This window comes from Ursus maritimus, unplaced genomic scaffold, assembly GCF_017311325.1.
Source record: "Ursus maritimus isolate PB19 unplaced genomic scaffold, ASM1731132v1 scaffold_26, whole genome shotgun sequence".
NCBI classification, from domain to species: domain Eukaryota; kingdom Metazoa; phylum Chordata; class Mammalia; order Carnivora; family Ursidae; genus Ursus; species Ursus maritimus.
In genome coordinates this window covers 3161677-3167171 of record NW_024425119.1, presented here as the reverse complement: position 1 = coordinate 3167171, position 5495 = coordinate 3161677, and the positions used below count along the sequence as shown (strand labels likewise).

The following is a 5495-nucleotide window of genomic DNA, read 5'->3' as shown; positions in this document are numbered from 1 at the left end:
CTTTAGATTGTGTAATAGTCCCTAAAATCAGGTCCTATGTGAGAAAAAGAATTTTTTTAAAAATTTGGTTCCAGGAAAATCTTTTTCTGTTGTGAATAACTGGTAGACATCCACCTTTCTTTTTAACTTGTTTCCCTTTTCCTTATGGTTGCCAGGAAGCTCAGAGACAAATGTGTCCTCAGTATGCATGGTTGCCTTCCTGGTTTTTTTAAAAGTAAACCTTCCTCTTACTCTAAACAATCCTGATACTAACTTTATGTATGCATACCCTTTGTTTAAGCTATCGCAAACCTCTTCAGAAAACAAAAGTGATTCAAGCCCGAATCTTCTCTTTGTCAGATTGCCTCCTTTTCGGGCTCTTTCTGTTGACTGTGCTTTATTTCTCCTACAACGAGGGAACCCCAGCTGCAGGAGAAGTCTGCTCATCTTTCATTAGTACAACTGCTATGCTAAATAAAAGCCCAATATAACCAACATGAGTTTATCACCTGGGATTAGTTCTGAGCTCCCACTTTGGTAGAATAAGGGGGTTCTGTCTGTGGATAGATCGTTTTGGGTCTACTTCATATTTCTAACGTGGATGTTTCTACTACTACCTCTTCTTTTCCTTCCCACACAGTATTTTATACTAAACATTCAAATGGGAAACAGAGTCAAGATAATTGGAAGGGCTCGGTAAGACACCTAACCAGTCAATGTAAGCAAAGGAATCACATCAGCAGTGCGAAACAGTCTAGTGCCAGGAGACGGGATACCTCCCTTCTATTTCTAGGACCGCGGTTCTCTTGCCGTGTGACTTGGCTGCAGTAGGATTTGGCTTCATTCGTGTATAATTCTAACTCTAATTTTCTCTCTGGATTTTATTTTTAAAAATTAGAAATAATTACTTTCTTATATTATTTTAAGTTCTCAAAATTTTAAAAATGATACACATTTCAGGAAGAACCAAGGAACCAAATAAAGAGTTAAAATATTCCCCACGAGCCAGCGCATGATGGAAGACAGGCTGTGGAGGAAATCAGTGCCTCAGGCATGTAATGGCTTGTGATACAGGAATGAAATCTCAGTCTCCAGGGTGGGACAAGGGTGATGTGGGGGCAGAATAATTTCAGAAACGGTTATTTTTCAGCATTCCAAGCGCAGCTTGGTTTTGTAACGGAAAGGAATTTTAGTGGAGTAGAATTCATGCCAATACGATCAACAAAGGCCCTGTTTCCAAACTAGCCCTCTGAAGAGAGCGATCTTAAGACTTGCTAAGTAGGTGTACACGGTGGTCGATCTGGATAAGTAAGTATTCTCTGCATCTCTGCTGGAGAATAATAATGCATATGAGGGCCTGAAAGGTTGACAAGTCCTGCAGAAAAGAAAGCTGTTTATTTGTTCAACACTGGGTTCATCGTACAAATCTTATTTGAGAGCAGAACGCTTTCTGCGCCCCCCCTTCCACGTCAGATGGGGAATGCTGCATTAAGGCGATCTCTCCGCCTCTGAATCAGGAGTCCCGGACTCGGCCGTGTGGTCTGTCAGTGTTGCTGAGTGACCAGGCCACGCCTGTTGGGGTCTTGATTCCTCCACCTGAAAATTGAGGAAGACAACGCTTGTCCACATTTAACAGGGAAAAGTTAGATAAGGTCCGTGAGGGCTTTGAACACCCTGGAAACTAGGTTCTATAGAAACAATGCTATTATCTCAGCCACATCAGCACAATAGGATAATAAGTCAGGTCATTAGATACAACAAATCTGAACCTGGCAGACGCCTCACACTTAGATTTCCTTCCTGGTCTCTGAAGGGATCTACAGAAATTCCATCCACTTCAGTAAGCAAACTCACTTCATGCTCGTGCCTGTTTCAGACGTATATGGAGAAGAGAAGAAGGGAGAAATAAAGAGGGGCAGACAAAGTCAAGACGTAGAGGGTACGGCAATGGTGAGAAGATTAACGTCTATTGAGAACTTACCACGTGCTAGGTAATGTGCTATGCAGTTGAAACCAACTATATTTAAACTTATCCCATTTAATCCATACCAAAATCCTGATGAAGACACGTTCATTATGACAAAATTGAAGTTTAGAAAGATTAAGTGACTTGTCCAAGGTCACAGAGGTATTAAGCGGCAGAACTAAGATCTGAAGCAGGCCTGTCCGACTCCAGAGGCCATGCTCCACTCGCGTCGCCTAAAGTGGTGCACGTGGGACGATCTTCGGTACTAAAAGATATTCTTTATTGCAATAGTTTTGCATTTTAATGTATATTAGAAAAATATAATATGCATAACAAACCCATGGTATCCTTAATGAATATTGTAGGTGAACCTAAGCAAAGAAGTTTAAAAAGGATATTTTTTTAAATATTAAGGAAATTATAGGTGGTATGTGGAAGTGTCAGAAATCATAAAGGTAGTGTTCTGCTGACTGAAGTTGGAGAATCTCTGTAATACCCCCTTCTACCTCCCAACAGAGACATCAGAGGCAAAGAGCCAAAGACCAGTTGGACTCACTGTAACAGGGCTTTGAGCTTGTTTCTGTCTCCACCCAAACAAAAGTGTCCTGGAGGTTCTTCAGAAGGAAGTGCATGGGAGGAAATGAAGTTCTGGGAATGCTGAAGGATGGCAACGGTCGCTGTGTTTACCTGGATAGGGGTGGGAGTGGGGTCAAGGAAAATATCTATGATTGTAAGATCTGAATCACAGAAAATCACACACTGACAAGCACTGCCTCCTACAGAGAAGGAAACAATGCCTTCAAATCCTTGGCAACCGTCTCCCTGACCTCCCAACTCTGCAGGTGCCTGGCAGGTCTCCCAACTCTGTGCAGGTGCCGCTATGAAGAAGCCTTTAGTTCAGACTTCTTTGTTGCAAAAGAAACCCACTCAGCTGGTTCAAGCCAAGGGGAAAAAGAGGAAGAAGTATAAGCAGAGGGGGTTTAGTGGATTTACTGGGTTTCTTAGAGACCACAAAGAAGTGGAACCAGGAGTGTGGATCAGGACCCAAGATTGCTGTCTGTTTCTTTGAGGGTCTCATCTCTGCTTCTCTGAGATTCCGCTTTATCCTCTCTCTTTCAGAGCATCATCAGACATGACCATCTGGGCTCTCACCTTACAACACTTCACAATCCTGGCTCCTAAAGGTCCAGTACCAGTGATTCTAGGTCTTAATTCTAAATTGCCATAAAAGGATGCCCAGGTGGCTCAGTTGATTAAGCATCTGCCTTCAGCTCAGGTCATGATCCCAGGGTCCTGGGATTGAGCCCTGCGTCGGACTTGCCACTCAGCCGTGAGTCTGCTTTTCCCTCTCCCTCTGTGATCTCTTTTCTCTCTCTCTCCCTCAAATAAATAAATAAAATCTTAAAAAAATTGCCATAAGAGAATCGGGTCAGCTCAGCCTGAGTCAGGAATTCATTGCTGTCCAGTGTGTCCAGTGTATTCATTGCTGCCAAGGTATAAGGGGCTCTTCTGAAATTCAGCATCTGCACACTAGTTGGTATTGGATCCTGTGAATTCTAACAGACAAGACTTGGGTCAGCTTCCATGAAATGATGTTTCCTGTGGTCCCCATCTTTGCTGCTCTTCCAGTTCAGCTAGTTCTATTTTGGTACTTGGTGTTTCCAATAAACAAGTGGATTTCCTGCATCAGTAGCAATGTTTCTTTCATTGTACCAACCCTGGTTTCCTTGAGGCTTGAGGGTGATGGACGCTCACAGGGTGATAGAGCTGTAATCATCTGGGATACAAGGAAAAAGAGTTAAGGAGCACTGTTCAAGAGGTTCTGGGGACCTGCTGAATGATGATGATTACGATTATAATGATAGTAATGGTGACAAAAGAAATTAGAAGCATGAACCTCATGAAAAGACATAAGAATATGGATAGAGAAAAGAAGCACAAATAGATATTATGTAGTAAAGAAGACTTTTGAACTAAGGACTCAAAGTCTTGGCTTTGTTCTTTAACTAGTTTAGTAATCTCAGATTACTGACTTAGCTAGTTTGGGTCCTTATCTATAAAAATTGGGATGGCCCTCTAAGTCAGAAATTTCTATGGTCCTACAGTCTATAATTCTATACCTGGAGGAGAAAAAAGTCTTGGAGCAAATGGGGTGATTAAAGCCAGATGAAGACCAGAAAGGTCTAATTTTTTAGAGAAGATAAATTTCCAGAAAGAGTTGAAAAGTTTAAACACAGGTTTTGGCAGAAAGGAAAAAGCAAGGTTTAGGCTAACAAGGAAGGCCTAAGACAAGGGCTGTGGAGTAGGAATGGGAAGTATAATGCTGGAGAAAGAGCCCTGGACCAAATATGATCTGGAGAAATAATTTCTTTTTTCTGGATCTCAGCTTCTTCCAGCTCTGTTTTTAAAAAAAGAAATTGCACAGGGAAGGAAATGGCAATCAGGTTTGTCTAGCTGAAACAAAATCTGAGTTGAGTATTAAAAAAGTTAAGGTGGGTTGGAGTGAGGAAGGCTGAGGAGGTGTCTTGAAACCCATATTAAGGAATTTCCCTGATGTAAAACAGAGCAATTGGTTTTCACCATTAAATTCTCCTTGGTTTTTCCCATGAAAATTCCAGGACTGGTGCCCTCTCTTCCTCATCATAAGTGTTGAGGAACCCACTGAACATTACCAATTGCTCAAGGGAAAGGAATCAAGATTGGGACAATCTCTTTTCTGCATCGGCAACAATAGCAGGTCTACAAGATGCCTCCAGTAGACCTTAACGACAGGAAGATAACGTCACTGCCGGCAGCCAAAGAAGATGAACTACAATTCTAGGGAGGAAACAAAACAGGCAATTTCAAAGAAAAAAATTCTTCTAATATGCAGAATTACAATCTCCAAACACAACAATTAGCTGGGCTCTGTTTTGATTTTAATGACTGCATGACTCAAGATGAAGGGCTGGCAGGTTGAACCACGAGTGGTCCCTCAGCTGTTTCTGGGGGGGGTCGGAGGGGTCGTTGGTAGTAGCCCGTACTCACCCATTTTTCAAAGATGGTCTTTAAGGGATCTTAGCAAGCCAACTGAACGGAAGCCTCTGTGTCTTAGGCTAAAGGAAGAGCCGAACAAAAAGTCTCTGGGTGGAAGTAGAAGATAGAAGCAAAATAGAAGGATGGAATGAGTCCAGAGGACTTACTTTTTAACTGTATATCAAGGTAGAGGAACTCAGTGAAATAGTCCGGGTTCCCTTTGAAGGACTTTAGTGTGTTTCCCCCCCTGTAGCTACACTGAGACCAGAGGACCAGCTCTCCTTAAGTAAGAAAGAGACAGAAGAAAGCGGGTTAAATAAAGAAAACTGTCTCTGGGGTTTGTTTTTTTCTTCACCCTTCTTGTCTTATTCAGGAATGAATAATAAAGGGAGTGAAATAAAAGAATGCTGACGTTTACTGAGGGCCTTTTGTGTGTTAAGCACTTTCTCATCTACTACTGTTTCTTTTAATCTCCACATTTTTACAGATGAGGAAACTGGAGGGCAGAGTATTTAAGTAACTTCAGGTTTCCCCA

The 5495-nt window shown here is 42.0% G+C and overlaps 1 long non-coding RNA gene across 2 annotated transcripts; it reads right to left on the bottom strand.

The window, feature by feature from the left end:
* Window positions 1-1358: 1358 nt before the first annotated feature.
* On the bottom strand, window positions 1359-5225 carry LOC103675717. Of its 2 annotated transcripts, none has more exons than XR_571897.2 (4): window positions 5128-5225; window positions 3663-3722; window positions 2502-2632; window positions 1359-1575 (listed from the first exon to the last, which is right to left on the bottom strand). It is a non-coding gene; the product is annotated as an uncharacterized LOC103675717 (long non-coding RNA). The 2 variants fall into 2 exon arrangements; XR_005837798.1 differs by having other exon boundaries at window positions 4973-5220.
* Between the last annotated feature and the right edge of the window lie 270 nt (window positions 5226-5495).